Source organism: Pinus tabuliformis, chromosome 6 (assembly GCF_031772625.1).
Source record: "Pinus tabuliformis cultivar Carrire ecotype Pingquan chromosome 6, CPIR1, whole genome shotgun sequence".
NCBI lineage: Eukaryota > Viridiplantae > Streptophyta > Pinopsida > Pinales > Pinaceae > Pinus > Pinus tabuliformis.
Genome location: NC_142292.1, coordinates 479335384 through 479351391, shown reverse-complemented (window position 1 = coordinate 479351391; position 16008 = coordinate 479335384).

The window sequence follows — 16008 nt, the reverse complement described above, 5'->3', positions numbered from 1 at the left end:
ACGAGGAGGTTGGCGTACCAAAGGTGGTTGAGGGTGAGGCAATTCAGTATCACGTAATGCGCCCTTATGATTATATAACTGACCTTTTCTAGTACCATAATATTTTAATGGAAGGTCATTATAATTGGGTTTCGTACCCAAAAAGAAATTTGCATAAAATAATTTTGCAAAATAAACTGGAACCTCACAATTCTATGGCATCTTTCCATACTCTGCAAGGAACCTGTCATACAAATGGAAAGCTATATTAGGGTGCTTGAAATATTTCACTTTGAGAATCTTTTTTTTCAGCCCTTCTTTGAAATTAAACATAGATTTTGCATCTTCTTTTGTAACCCTTTTATTAACCTCGACCCATTTATCGGGACCCATCACTACTTCCTTTCTATGCCTCATCATATTTATAAATGAATTCGTGGTTGGCCCAAGCTTCTCGTAAACATAAAGAAATGATTTTAGCGAGTGTGTAACTATTTCTATCTTTCTCTACTCTCTGCAAGGAGCTCCAAACTCCTAAGATATTTCCTCAATTTAGAATAATGATTTTTGTACTTTTGTAATGTGCATTGTTGGAGGTTTGTCTCCTAAGGAATCTCATTCAGAATATCAGATGGATAAAAAGTAGTTGGTGTTTGGCCTTCTTCTTGAACCATCTGGCATCACTTACGTCTACTTAGACTAACATTTTCACCCTCTGGATCAATATATAAAATTACATAAATATAAAAACATGTGAACAAATGTATTCATACATGTATGCAATATAGACATGTATAATTTACCAAAATGATGTTGACCACCTGGAGAATGTTGACCACCCTGAGATTGATGACCACCAGGAGAATGTTGACCATCGTCACGCGACAACACTGTGAGCGAAGCATCTAAAAAAATAGAAAATCAATTTTCAATATTTATGTGTACATACATATGATTCTACTTATTTATCATTTATATATATATATATATATACCATGATGTGAATGATGGACCTCCCCCGATTCATTTGATATTCTCTTTGATCCACAACCTCAACCTCCCGCTCTAGTAGATGCATGAGACTCTATTTATGTTCGCCTCGAAGAATCATGTGGCAAATTCTCATCCATGATATGGATATCTATAGATATATAGACATGCATGATATTTAAAAAGTTACCTCGTGGATTTACAATTCCTTTTAAAAATGTTATTTAAAAAGATCAAGAATTCAGAAAATTGTTGTAACCCTTGAAGTTACAACATGCATTTAAAAATATTGAAATTTCTATTTAAAAATATTAAGAATTCAGAAAATTGAGATAACCCTTGAAGTTACCTCATGTATTTAATTGATTTAACCCTTGAAATTACATCATGCATTTTAAGATCTTAAAATTTCTATTTAAAAATATTGAAAGAATTTAGAAAATTAATGTAAAAATTCGAAGCTCTTCATTTAAAATATATTCAAGACTAAATGTTGAAGCATGCACATTTTGAAAATTAAATACAAAATTTTCTAAAACATGGCAAGTTAATCAATTTGTGCTTACATAGTGGGGGTACACTTGGTATAGAATTGAAAAAAAACACATGGTCATTAAAAATGACACATTGATAACTAAAAAACACACACATATCAAATATATGTTACAATGTACACCAATAAATATTTATGGAGAACTTCTTAACAGTGATTCATCTTTCACACACAAATATTGAATTGGCATTTCCCCATACAATAGATCACTAGACATCTTATTAACATTTGCACAATGTCTTATGCTAAATGATTGAAATTGACTGACAATATTTTTTGCTTCTCCATGCAATTGTTTTAACCTCTCCTTTTTAACTTGGTACACGCCTTTCATCTGGTTGCACACAAGTTCAGAATTGGTGAAGACTACAATTCCATTGGATCCATACTCCCTAGTTTTTCCTAAGCCTTCTATCAATGCAATATAATATGCTTCATTGTTTGTTGTTCTTCCAGGTACATTCCTTTTCCTTTGGAGGAATTTTTTCATCACAATATTTCATAGCACATAAGTAATCATTGCTTGCCCTGGATTGGGATAACAAGAAACTTCTATGCATAATGTCCATTTTTCAACCATGTTTAATGGGTTTTTCTATCCTTGTAAAAAAGCAAATCCAATAAAACGAATTTAATATATTTATACAGGTATTGTTAGGTTGTGCAAAAGATTATTGTTTAGAAAAATCTGTCGGAAGACTAGGTAACAAGAAAGGTTGTTTTTACTTGGTTGGATGGTTGGAGAGTTGCAAGAAAAAAACAACTAGAGATCTCTAATTCAACTCAACTAAAAATCTCTAATTCATTTGACTTAGCTTCAACTCAACTAAAGTTTTTAAGTATTTACTAAATTAATTTTATGTTCATTCCGCAAATACAAATATTTCTAATTCAACTTAGCTTCAAATCGTCCAAATTTGAAATTATTCCTTAAGTTATTTTTATTTTCATTCTTGAAAATTTAACACTTATTCATGCCTAGTTTGAATGTATTTCTTAATTTATTTTTATTTTCATTCTTATAAATTTAACACTTATTCATGCCTTGTTCTAAAATTTGTTTATTAAATCTATAATAGATGTTTATTTATATGCCATGCATGGGTCTATTTATATTCTTCTTTAAAAATTATAGTTAAAAAAAGAAAAAAAGAAAATTAAAATTGATAGACCCAGTTTTATTCTAGTAAATTTAATATATATATGTCGCCTTCTTAAAATTAAAACACTAACATTAAAATTAAAACACCAAAAATATATGACAAAGTAATTGCAACACTCTAATTAGTGTCAATCTCATGCACCCAACAAAATAGAAATGAAACATATGTACATCTCAAAAAGAAACTACTACTCGAAAAGAGCAAGTACAAGAACCTTCAATTGAGTGTACTCTACCTCATCTTAGGAAGCTAATATACCCATGTTCCAAGAAAATAAGGAAGCAAAGTGAATTACACATAATTAAAAAGGAAACATAAATGAACATATAACGACAGAAACAAGGAAAGTATGTTACCAAGAAGCATCAAAGTTGTTCCACGAGATAAATCAAGGTAGAACAAGTCAATCCAATAACATTAAAATTAAGACACCAAAAATAGATGAGAAAGAAATGCCAACACTCTAATTAGCAACCCAATAACATTAAAATTAAAACACCAAAAAACGATTGCAATGAAATGCCAACACTATAATTATCTTCAATCTCATGCACCCAACAAAATAAAAATGAAACAGATGTATCTAAAAAATAAACTACTACTTGAAAAGAGCAAGTACAAGAACCATCAATTAAGTCTATTCTGCCTATTTTATGAAACCAATAGGACCCATGTTCCAAGTGAATAGGGAAGCTTTAAGTGAATTACACATAATGAAAAAGGAAACATAAATGAACACATAACAACAAAAGAAAGGAAAGTATGTTACCAAGAAGCATCAAGGAATTGTTCTAAGAGATAAATCAAGGTAGAACAAGTCAACCCAATAAAATTTAAATTAAAACACAAAAAATAGATGATAAAGCAATGCCAACACTCTTTCTATCTAGCAAGTAACATTAATATTAAAACACCAAAAAAAAAAAGAACAAACAAATTCCAACACTCTTTCTATCCAGCAAGTATGGCAGTTTTTTATGGCCATAGATTTGGTTGTGTGGTGTCATGGAATACAGTGGAAAAAAATGTATATATGATGAGAGCCTTGTTTTAATATGTGGTCAAGTTTATTTCAAATTATAATGTTGCTCACAATGCCTACAAATTTAATATTTTGGAAAAAAAAAAAAAGTGCACGATATGATATGATTATTCTTGTTGGAGTTGAATATGATAGTGGAAACTCTAGAAATTAAGCCACAAATTATTATAGCCAACAATCACAATGCAAATAAATACAGAGACCATAGTCGCACAAGTCCAAATCTTAATGGAAGCATGGTCTTTAAAATGCTTTGCTTGTGCCTCTTTATGCTGGTGAAATGGTTGATTTCATCCCAAAATTTAGCTTAAGAAAAAAATGGCAGTATGTTTAAAGGAAGTTGGTGGAACATCCCAACATCATGAGGATAAGTTGGAAATCAGAGTAAATCAAATCCCAGATATTTTGGTACAACTCAGAGTACAACATCCCTAGATTTCAGCAAAGGTATATGTGGCAATAAAATCCCAAATTTTATGGAACAAATCCAGATATCAAAGAGAAATTGTAGATTTTAAGGAGGATATTATATACATTGGAATTCGAATCAAATGGAGAATACAATGCATAATTAGCAACGTTAAAAAAAAACAGCGCTTCCTGGCAATAGAGACTCGAATATTCTCAAATCCAAACAGATTAACTAATGACACCTCCAGCAACACTTGGCAGCTAGAAGATTTTCCCAATACTCAGCAACTTGACACATATAGCAACCATTTTATTTTTTGTTTTATTTAATTTGATTTTGTGGTGCAGGTAAATTCTCGATGTGAACAAAGACAATTCCTCTAGCCTGAGAGAGCGGGTCTAGCCACAAACAAACAATCTATGGAAAACTTCCTTAAGCTACAATCAAATAAGAGGCCCTACCTCTTAGTACGCTATTTCGCTTGGTGATGATTTTGCTTCCTTACTACAACTATCTTTCGTTTCGTTCCTTCGAATACATGAAACAAGTAAACAAACAACAACAACAAACATGATAGCATACAAATTTCATTCAACCTACTTAAATGGTCAAGGAATATTAAGCCATTAAATGTAAGATAACACTCAATGTAGGAAATCAATCAATAGCTGTATTCATATAAGTTCAGAAAGAGATTACAACCAATGCCTTGACATTGTTGGTCTCCTCCGATGCATCCGTGTTCCCACACCTCTGCTAGAATCTCATGGATAGCCCCAACAATGTAAGTTCTAAGGCTTCTTCCCTTTAGTCTCAAACCAAACCAAACACATTATTCTCCCTCCACAAACATAAACTAGAAGGCTACAAGCTATGATATCTTGCTAGTTATTCAAGCTCCAAAAATACTAAGACTCAAACTAGTTTAGCTTGTAAAAGGAGGAGTTTATTAGCTTGGATGGAGGGGATATGGTTCCTCTTATCATGGGAGAGGCCTTATCTCTTGTGTTTGTTCCATATTAATAGGGAAAAGGAGCCAAAACTGACTTCCTCGGCTCCATCCAGCCCAACCATTTACCAGACTTACGTTACAAAGCTTCTAGACCCAGAAGCTTGGACTCCATATTTAAAAAACTTGCCAAAAGAGGATCGGAACGACTGAGAAAAGGCTCAGTTGCATCATAAGATACTAGTCTTAGTTTTAATATCTGCAAATCGACGTGAGGAAACAGGTCATTAGCGCCTGTCTTGTAAACACGGGTAAAAGGAAGACTCTTGGGAAATGATGCAAAAGGGAATTGTTTTGTTCATGAAGAGGGAAATAATGAGAGTTTCTTCATGATGGGAAAGCATGTAGGGTTCATTGTAGAGGTCCTCTAGGATCATGGAATGGGGAGTGCAGGGACAGTGACAAAATGCCGTGTAGCAGATTCCCCCTAAAGCGTGAAGGCCAAACTAGAGTGGGGTGAAATGCTTTAAAAGTATATGCGGGGAACCAAAGTCCATCGTTGGAAAACCTGAAAGAAAGCATAGATACATATACATTACTCAAAAACTGTGAAAAAAAATGATACATGAATCATGGTATCTATGTAGCCATCCAGAGAATTATCATGTAAATGGATCCAATGCATGGGTGCAGCCATCCAGTAAGGTGGATCATATCAAAACCAAGGTATGGTCACAGCCATCCAATAACGAGAAGGATCACATATGAAAACTCATGGTATGGTCGTAGCCATCCATTAGAAAGAGACGTGTATATCAGCATGATCATGTCACATCACCTTGCAACCTGGACTTTTGTAATTTGAGCCCGGGGTCTTACGCTCCAACACGACCCGATCGAAGTATAATTTCTAACATGTGAATAAATGTATCGAAGTTGAACATGCTAGAAAGCTGCTTGATTATCGATCAATGATGTGAACTGTTAACAAATTTGAGAGGAACCACCAATAATGACAATGGCTCTCAAGGTACTAGTAGCATAATCCACAGAATGTGAATAAAGGAACTGAAGTTGAACACCCATGAAATCACTCGATCGAAAGCTAGTGATGTGAACTTGTCGTCAAGTGTGAAGAACTTTCCATTAGGGCATGCAAGCTCTAAGGTAATAGAAGGGAGTATCTTGACCAACTTCCTGGATAATGAGCTGAAGTCGAGGAGAAGTGACCGTTTGAAGGAGGTTCATGATGTATCCCACATCATCGACATGAGAAAAATGGATGCAATGATTTTAGATGATACAGAGAATCAGAAATGAGAGTAACTGTAGAATGACAATTGTTGAACATATCGGCGACACAACTCCAGAGTTTGGTAGCTTTGGATCCATAGGATCGAAGGTCATGATGACGTGGCAGAGATCAAATCGAAGGCAATAATGAACGGCCCAACGAGGAAGTTCAATGACGAAATGAGGATATCCCAACCCAACATGAAGTAGAAAGTGTCATGTTCAAGAGTAAGTTGTCGACATAAATGATAGAATTTCCCATTTTCCCCCACCATTTATGGCAAGTGCCCCAATTATTTTTTAATCGCAAGCTTGAAGGGGATATCATGTGCTTGCACTGTAAGTCCATCCTTCAGATAAATCTGGCCTAGTAAGATTAATGAACCCTAGGAAGGAGAAGCTCATGTTGGTCATGGCGACGAATCCAATGTCGTTTAATGTTTTAACAAGTCTGATAAAGGTATAACTCGGTATCTCTTTCATGTTTAGAGAGTTTGAAAAAGACACAAAAAAGAAAACTCCACATGGTCCCTTTTCATACATTTGTGTCTCTCTAGCCCGAAAAGGTAGAAAATGATACTTGAGAGAACTGCTTGACCATTTCAGTCAAGGAGTACCTTTTTCATAAATAGTTTATCCCATCCCGAAAAGGGGTAAACATATCCTAGGAAAATGATTATTTGCAACCTTTAATGAGTTCAAAAATGACAAGAGCTCGGCAATATTTTCGTGTTTAAAGAGTCGGAAAAGATCTTGAAAGCGAACCCCCCCATTTTATTCTCTTTAACGAGTCCAAAAGGGAAAAACACTCGGTAATCTTTTCATTTTTATGAGTCAGAAAAGAACTTAAAGGTGACTCATCCTAGATGAATGAGTGATATAAAGGATAGCAACTGGTTCTGGTTATGGTGGAACTGCTCAAAACATGTAATGGTCAAGAGGCTGGCTAGTAAAACCACTCATCATTGCGGTTCCTCGGAAAAGAAAACACAACCAAGTGAAACCATATGATCAGCCAAAGAGATGGTGGTGATGGAATGAAACAACCAAGGCTCATATATCATAAATTAACTAATAAAAATATCAATCACGAGATGTAAATTGGGCATGGGTTCATTTTTACACAATCTTGAACCATGGGGAACTCTGCTTGAATTTGGTTTCATGTTTGCACAAGCTTGAAATGAAAAAAATGCTTGAGTTTGGTTTCATTTTTACACAAGCTTGAAACAAAGACAAACTATGCTTGAGTTAAGTTTGCATGCCCCCAACATAATGACTCGATTCGAGGTACATGCCCCCCCAAGCTTCATTTCATTCAGCTAGGTGGATGGAGTGAAGGTTCACTCTTGAGATCCAGGAAAGACTCAACTGGGATTTTACGAGATCTTACTCAAAGACTCGATTTGGAAAAGGGATTTGTTTCATTTTTTGACGAGGTTAACACAGTAAAAGAACTATCCTCAAACATCTATTTCATTTTTTAACGAGGCAGATACAGGAAGAAACTATCCTCAGACTCCATGATTCATTTTTTAACAAGCTTGACACAAGACAAGGAACTATGCTCCGTATTCCTTGTTTCACTTTTTAACAAGCTTGACACAAGACAAGGAACTCTGCTATGTATTCGTGTTCATGGACCATACGAGAACATGGCTCCCAAGAGGTCCTCACTAGACAGGAGAACCATGCTCAGGGAGGAATACATGTCAATTGGTAACAATGACAAATCGGGTTCCAATTCCCCCAGTACATAATATACTATACCATCTGTGTGATTGTTAGAAGATGTGGAAACGGAATGGGTAACCACATAATTGACCTATGGCGGAGAGGGCACTACTTGCAAACAAGAACCAATAGGGGATGATGGTGGCATAGGAAGCACTTGGTGACCAATGAATGACAATTGATCAATTGTCACTACTCTCCCTTCGTGAGGAAAACAGACCACACAGAAAAGCGAAGAAACAAGAGCTCCCATGACATAAACATAGTCATGTCCAAGGATAATATTGAAATCTAAGGGACCTTGGACCACTATCACGTCTATATAGACAATATTTCCTCCCAAAGTGATAGGGAACTTCGGAAGGATCCCTAAGGGTTGACTAGTTCCTCCGTTGAAAGCCAATAGATTCTGGGTGATAGGCACAAGCTGTGGGGAACCCAAAACTTTCCAAGTAGTAGAAGACATTATGCTAGCAGACGTGCCTTCATATAATATAGTGCCATGTACTACCATATTATAGGCTTGTACTGTGATCTATAAAGGAACATAAGATGGGAGGCCCAAAGCAGTCAATTGACTCCAATTTAAAAAAACGACAGAACTACTTGGTGGGGGTATCATATGATTTCCACCATGCCCTGCAGGAGAAGGAGAAGGACTCTTTTGAACAACTGGGATGGAAGTGTCACTCTTCGATTCATTATAATTTGAGGAGATGAGAAGAACATGATCAGTATGATCATCACTACTAACTTCTGGAATAGAGTGAACGACTGAAGGCGAAGCCAAGTTGACACTCTTTCCAACCAATGGTTGGTCGAGAATAGACGCAAGAGAGTCATGCTCAAGAAGAGAAAGGCGAGCGAGAGATGAATCTAAGTCAATCTCTTTACCAACTAGGAGAGGGTTAGAAGAAAGCCTCTGATAACCAATGGGGAGTTTGACTTGAGGCGCTGTAAGGTTTTCCAAAACCTTGGAAGCTTTATCCATAAGAGGACAAAGGTGAAGAAGATTCTCTCTGTCACATAACCTATTGGGAATTTAATTTTTCCCTTCTTCTTACCATCGCTAATTGAAGTTGTAGCATCGACATGATCTCCAGAGGTCGACGGGGATGGTCGATTCAAGTCTTTACACCATACCTCTAAGACTCTGGAAATCCCAGGACAGTTTCGAAGGAGATGGTCACCCTTACACAGCTTGCAAGGGAATCTGACCTTCCGTGGAGGATCGAAAGGTTTTTCTACGGGAGGTGCATTTGGAGTAACAACTGCATGGTTGGCCTATCACTTATTTGACTTCTTCTTCTTCGTCTTCTTCTTCTTCTTAGCCTCCTGGTTACTGGATTTTAAACTTTCACCAGGCGAAGCAGAAGAGGAAGGTGAAGAAATAGGGGAAGAAGATGAGAGGTCAACGTTAGAATCAATGTGATGTGGTTCAAACGAAGGAGATGGTTGGGCAGGAGTTGGGACACTCGGGACCACTGAGGCCGAAAATAACCAAACAGGTAAACCAATAGTTAACCGAGGAAGGGACAATGTTGCCATATAAGGAACACCAGCATTTCCAAGAGAAGGAAAAGGACCAGGATTCCCATCCGAAGGGAATCCTTGACTAGTAGACGCTGGAGATGTGTCCATTGGTATCGACCCTAAATAATCACTAAGGAAGATACCTTTAACCAAGAATATTTCATGGGTAGTTGATTTTAAGACACTTAAACAAAACTTTGCCTTTTCATATTTTAAGAGTCGAGAAAAGAGTGAAAGATGACTCTAGTTGCTTTCGGAGTTAACGAGCTCGAAAGAAAAAGTGCTCGATGATCTTTTAAATTTAAAGAGTCAAAAATACGAAAATTACTGCTCAGGATAATCTAGGAAAAATTATTACCAAGTAAGCGTGAACTGCAGAATATCTCCCAGCGAGTCGAGAAGTACGAGCAGGCAATCTCCCTGAATGTTGTGTTCAGTGTATCACGTTTACAAGGCAGCAGACTCAGCTTCCTACAGATAAAGGATTACAAACCTAGTGGGGTATCCCTTTATATACATGACGATATGGGGAGCACAAGTCCGTACTAGCGTTGTCTAATGCTGAATCGAATGACAACTGCTAAGTTTGAAGACACCGTAACACGTCTCTAGCCTAGACCTCTAAATGTGAGCGTTAAGTTTCAATACTTCCTTAGGTTAATTCAATAAATTTTAATGGTTGATCTTGAATTAGGTTTCAATTTCAAGGCCCTACCACTGTCATCTAAAAACTCCTATATGCAGCTATATGAGAAAATAAATCTTTCTTAGATGAAATTTAACTCTAATTGAGGGATAGAGAGCACACAATCAATGCAACAATCAAAGAATGAAATCTTTCACTAATACATGTCCTAAATGCACTTAATCTTCCCTTAACAACAAAACAAGTTTCATTTCATTTCCATGCCTATGATAATGCAATTCTAGCTTCTCAATAACGTTACTAGTGCAATATTTCCGCTTAAGTAATCTAGAATGATGTTCTTATTTTCATAAAATGCAAAATTAATCTTTCACATAAAGCACTTTAATGAAAATTTTCACAATTCCAAAAAAACAAGCATCAATCAAATACAAAGCATGATAAATGAAACTAAAAGCAATTTCTTCCCTGAATCGAGCAAACCAAACACATAAATTCTTCAATCGACAAACCAAGCAATGTAATATATGCTCAAAACGAGAAAAGAGACACTTGAAAAAAGAGAACAAACGAGACTCTTTCACTCATTCAATTGAAAATGAAGAAATGAAGATGTTTCGACTGAAAGATGGATTAAATGAAGCAGCAGATCAGAAACTTGACACAATGAGTAAACAAACAAATGAATGATAATTGACCTAGATGCCCTAGGGTCATAGAAACCATCCAAAAAACTCAAAAAATCAAGCAATGAAACTTCAATCCAATCAATCAATCAAAACCAACAAACAAAGCATTCTAGTCACTTCTGGGCCAAAGAAGAGAGTCTGAGGGTTAAGATACACTAGCACTGGAGTGGGAGAAATTCTAATTTTTTCTTAACTTAGAGACCGGCATGACTATCCAGACTACAACTAGTGATGATAGGTCTGATCGGCACAACTGGCCAGACTACAACTAGCGTTGATCGAGGGATTCAAAGAAAAAATAAAAAAGAACTTCACACAGGGCCAACCTTAACACATCAGAGGGTGTGCTAGTGTCTTTATGCCTTCAAATAGGCTAAGAGGCAGAAATTATGAGGGCAAGACACACTGCTTATGATTCAGGAGTAACCCTGATCTTCACCTACAGGAATCGGCGTGATTGCCTAACTGACAACAAGCGCCACAAGGGAGTACGACGCGACTGTTTGAGAGAAAATCACATTGGTCGATGTGATTATCAGAAAATAAAGCACGTTGATCGAGGATTTCAAGAAAAAAATAAAAGTTTTCAAGGGCTAAAACTAAACTTGCCACTGTAAATTTTAGACTCAGAGTAGTAAACCAGGCAAAGAAGGGAAAACTAAAGGGAAAAGGTGATACTATAAAAGTTCACACAAAACCATGAAATGACAATCAATCAAACAGGAGGATTGGCTCCCCAGAGGAGTTGCCAATTTGTGGTGCAGGTAAATTCTCGATACAGATTAAGACAATTACTCTAGCCCGAGAGAGTGGGTCTAGCCACAAAAAAACAATCTATGGAAAACTTCCTTGAGCTAGAATCAAATAATAGGGCCTACCTCTTAGAATGTTATTCCGCTTGGTGATGATCTTGCTTTCTTACTCCAACTATCTTTCATTTCCTTCCTTCGAATACCTTAAAGAAGCAAACAAAAAAAATGATAAATGTGATAGCATACAAATTGCATTCAACCTACTTAAAAGCTCAAGAAATATTAAGCCATTCAATGTAAGATAACGCTCAATGTAGGAAATCAATCAATAGTTGTATTCATATAAGTTCAAAAAGAGATTACAACCAATTCCTTGACATTGTTGGTCTCCTCCGACGTATCTGGGTTCCCACACCTCTGCTAGCATCTCATGGATAGCCCCAACAATGGAAGTTTTAAGGTTTCTGTTGTGGGGAAAAATGCCTATGCAGGACGATCCTATCCACCTAAGGTGTGACAGTGCCTTAGCAACAAACAGAAACAGCTATTCTAGTATTCTTCCTTTATGAATTAAGAATGAAGAGAGATGGATGGACTAACCGGTGTCTTCCATTTGTCCCTCGATCCGGTTTCTCTTCTCTTTGAGAGTTCCCAGCTACTTGCCTTCTCGCTCGCCCAGCTTCAACAGGTCCCTGTAAGATCGCAAGAAGAGAACACTACACAAAGACATAGATTCATATTCATAACTAGTTCAGGATTAGAAATAAACTAAACATACTAATGCAATCATACATCAAAGATACATCAGTATATAGGAGAAACCAAGATAGCTTTATTGATGAATAACAAGGTTCAGGAGGAGATACAAACAAGAAGGTTCCAATCCAGCATCTCCTTCCCAGCAAATGAAATTCCTATCTTCACCTTCCTTCAAAGCATTAAGCACCCAATGATTCCAATCTCAAACCAACATCAATTCTTTGCAATAACAAAATTCCAGCCTCTAGATCTCATGCAGGAGAGATCCATATATAGATGTTTGGAGAGAGGATGAGTCAGCTTGAGATCTGACTAGTGTCCTCTCCCTCTGTCAGTTCTTGCTTCCAATTGGAGACTAAGAGCCTCTTACTCATCACTAGTCGAATTCCTTGAGGCAAGTGTCATTGGAGAAGATTCTGGAAGCTTCCAGGGTCTTTCCACCTCGTTGAATGAACTTGACATTTGTCACTTCCCACTCAGCGCACCTTGGTAGTGCTTCTACCTGCGTTGTAGTGCACCTAGCCAGTGTAATCTCTGCATTTCAGCGCAGACAGCTAGTGGAGCCTCTGAATTGATCCTGAATTGACTTGTTTTTGAGCAGTTTCTGGTGGAGAACTTCTGTGAATTGCTGTGGTTTGTTAGCCTTGTTCCTCTAGGGGTAGGAACAACATGTTTAGGGACTTTGGATCCCTTAGATTATGGACATTTCATGCTTATAGTTGTAAGGCACAAAAATGTCTATAACAGTTGCCCCCTAAAGTATGAGGCCGTTTATCGGGTGAAATGCTTTATTAGGAGGATCTGAAGTTCATCCAATGCTGGGAGGAGACCTGTAATAAGATACAATACAATACATTATTTTTCATACTGCTTTCATGATCTAGCTGAGACGGGCATTCCCATGCTCATCTTTATAAATTCATTTTTCTGTACATAGAACAGACAATCGTCTGATGGTAGACTGATAATTTTGATGAAATTATCATCCTTTGGGTAGGATGATTATCTGCTGCAATGTTGTACATGTCAATGTCTTTATTTTTCCTGAATATATATCGCAGCCCGGATGGATGAAACTAGATCCGGGGTCTTCAAACTCGTTCGATCTTCACTCTAAGTACAAGTCGATCCATGTGAGAAATGTTCTGAAGTCGAACATGGAAAGACATCGCTTGATTACCGGTCAATGAGGTAAACCGTTAACAAGCGCGAGAGGAATCACCGATAATGATAATGACCCTCAAGGTACTGCAGTACAATTCATGTGGTGTGAATAAAGGATTTGGCATCAAACACCACGCGAAATCTTTCGGTCGAAGGTCATTGATGTATACCTGTCGCCGGAAGTGAGAAACTTGCCATTGAGGCATGCAAGCTTCAAAGTACTGAAGGGGTTGTTCCTAGATCAACTTCTTGGATAATGAGCTGATGTCGACAAGAAGTGATCCATCAAAGGAGGGCCTTAATGTATCCCACATCAGTGACACGGAACGGAGCAAATGATTTTGATGGAGGTGAAAATGATCTGATGACATATGATTCAGGGTGGCAGTCATGAAAGGATGAAGGATAATGTATGGCAGTGGATGGGACACGGTTGACTTCTCTGAACGACTTCTCTTGAACATATGGCGACACTTATGCGATGGATCGGTAGCATTACCCCAAATATGGATGGTATGGCGAGACCATGGTGATGTGACCGGTGAATGAAACAACCCAACCCGATTGTGGTACGGAGGAAAAGTGTCATGTTCAAGAGCGACTTGCTACCATCAAAGTTTTCTTGAGTTTCTCCCAATTTTTCCCCAGTCATTGCTGACCAGTACCTATTTATTTTTGTTAAGCTTGAAGAGGATAACATATGCTTGTTCTATAACTTGCCCTTCGGGCAAGCCCATCGCTATGTTTTAACGAGCCTAGCGATAGTGAAACTCGTTCTCGTCTAAAGACAAGTTTGTCGCTATTTAATGCTTTTAACGAGTCTAACGACAAAGATAACTCGGTCCTTTTCATTTTTAGAGAGTCTGAAAAGGTACGTAAAGTCAACTCCGAAAGTCCTTTTTCGTCATCTAATCCCTTAAGTCCGAAAAAGTATAAAACAATACAGAAGGGATGATTTTTCGATAGTTTTAACGAGCCGAACAAAACAAGCGCTCGATCTTTTTGTGCAATAATCCCTCAGGTCCAAAAAGATTAAAATCTAGAGGAGGGATAGCACTTCCGGTCGCTTTAACAAGATGGAAGGCCAAAACTCGGCAATTTTTTCATATTTTACGAGTCAGATGAAAAGAGCTTAAAGAAGACTCGTCTTTTGAGGAACGAGTGATAAAATGGGTTAGCAGCTGATTCCAGGTACGGGTTGGAATTTTCCAATCATGGCAGTGTCACGAGGATGGCTAGTGAAATCACTCTTCGCAGCTGTTCCTCAAAATGGGTAAACAATCATATGGAGGTGAACGATCGGCCAATGGAAAAGTGGAGGTGACGGTGCAAACACGACCAAGGCTTTAATGGCTGATAATGTTACATTCACAGTGGTTATTTACCGGAAGATAGTTCATTTTTTAACGAGCTTAAACGGGGAAAAACACTGCTCAATCTTATGTTTATTTTTTAACGAGCATGAACTATGTGCTAAAACTGCTCGGATCTTGCGTTTATTTTTTAACGAGCATGAACTGTGTGCTAAAACTGCTCGAAAATCCAGTCATATGATAAGAATGTCTCATTGAAGATGCTATTTTTTATGGAGCTTAGATCTTACAAAGCTTTGCTCCGGGTCCTTTCGTTATGCACGTTCGGAAACGACTAATCCTACGAGTTTAAAGGGTTAGACCTACAGGTTTAAAGGGAGGACCTAAAAATTTAAAAAATAAATAGTCGCCCCTTGCTTGCACTCCAAAAGGTTTGCATGCCCCCAGGCATAAAGTACGATTTCAAGGTTACCCCTCAATTTGCAGATAAAACATTTCTTTTACCGGGAGAGGCCTACCTCTTTCAAGTTACCTAAAGATTGTCCTGTTAATCTTTCAAACAAAACACTTCTTCGGCAATGTCTACCGAAATAGACAAAGGTGAGAGACTCCGTCTGTCAACTCACATAACTTTGACAAAAGAATCTTATTCTAGAATAACCCTCTTCCAAGACGGACGGGGTACAGACTAGTCCTATTCTCCCGCGGAAACCTACCCTATACCAAAAGTTTTCCTACCGAAGCAGACCAAGACGCATGCCCCCTGGGTTCCAGTCATATCCCTTCGAATTACTCGCGCTCATCGAGAGGATGGACCGTGGGTTGAGGCATTTCTTGCGTGAAGAGACCATTTAGGGATGGTATATGACTATTTGCGATGCGTGATCCGGGAAATGAAAGCTGGTCCATGAGCTTGACCACTCTTCCTTCGTGCGGAAAACACATTACTCTAAAGAGTGAGGAGACGATGGCTCCCATGCAATATATATAGTCTCGTCCAAGGAGTAGGTTATAATCCAAGGGTTCTTGAACGACCA